Source organism: Austrofundulus limnaeus, unplaced genomic scaffold (assembly GCF_001266775.1).
Source record: "Austrofundulus limnaeus strain Quisiro unplaced genomic scaffold, Austrofundulus_limnaeus-1.0 Scaffold846, whole genome shotgun sequence".
Lineage (NCBI taxonomy): Eukaryota > Metazoa > Chordata > Actinopteri > Cyprinodontiformes > Rivulidae > Austrofundulus > Austrofundulus limnaeus.
Genome location: NW_013953248.1, coordinates 68,438 through 69,329, shown reverse-complemented (window position 1 = coordinate 69,329; position 892 = coordinate 68,438). Strand labels below are relative to the sequence as shown.

Below are 892 nucleotides of genomic sequence, written 5' to 3'. Positions count from 1 at the left end.
ACACACACACACACACACACACACACACACACACACACACACACACACACACACACACACACACACACACACTAACTCTGGTCACACAACAGCACCATTCATCTTCAGGTTTAATCTGATCCTGGATCTGAAGGTCCAGTTCAGATCCAGGAGAAACCTGGACTTGGTGGTCCTGCTCTACAGAAATGAAAACATCTTGGAAAGTTGAATTTGTGAGATTAAACTAAAACACAAACAGTTTTTATGAATCCACTAAAACTTCAGAATCCTCGTTTAAAAACCTTAAAAATCAGGATTTTAAACTGTTTGACTATGTGTAATAAATGAACAGTTTAACAGGATTAAACCAGAGATAATCTGAATTTATTTGTGGTATTGTTTAAATTCCAGGCATGTCGCCGTGTTAGATTATAACCCCAGATTACAAAAAGCTGATAAAAAATCCCACCTGGTTAATTTAAACTGATGTTTTCCTGATGATTTGAAAAACGTTGAGTTTCTTATTTGGCCTGGTGGTGCTGAGCAGCAGCAGTTTGTCACATTCCTCCCAGTTTAACCAAAGTCAGCTGAATTCCTCCTGAACCAGTTTAGTTTGACACAAAGAGTCTGTGAGGAGAACAGTTCTGATCCGACCCACAGAATCCTGCACAGCACCCAGGATCTGGTTCCACGTAAACCTCTAAACAGGTTCAGACTTCTAATACAGCAGTTTTTATTTAATCTATTAGAATATGTGYGGATTATGTGTGGTTTTTCCTGGTCCTCTCTGTTCTTTGTGGACCTCCAGAACCTGTGGCTCTGAGCAGCTGATCTTTGCCCAGTAAACCTCTGACATAATCTCATTTTATTASGAAACTCTGGCAGATTTTATTGAAACTGTGAACCTTATAAA

The 892-nt window shown here is 39.3% G+C and overlaps 1 protein-coding gene across 1 annotated transcript in view; it reads right to left on the bottom strand.

Annotated features, from left to right (window-relative positions):
• ttc39b (tetratricopeptide repeat domain 39B) overlaps positions 1-892 on the bottom strand; it is a gene marked incomplete in the record, with an annotated part of 20,914 nt that overhangs the window by 19,560 nt on the left and 462 nt on the right.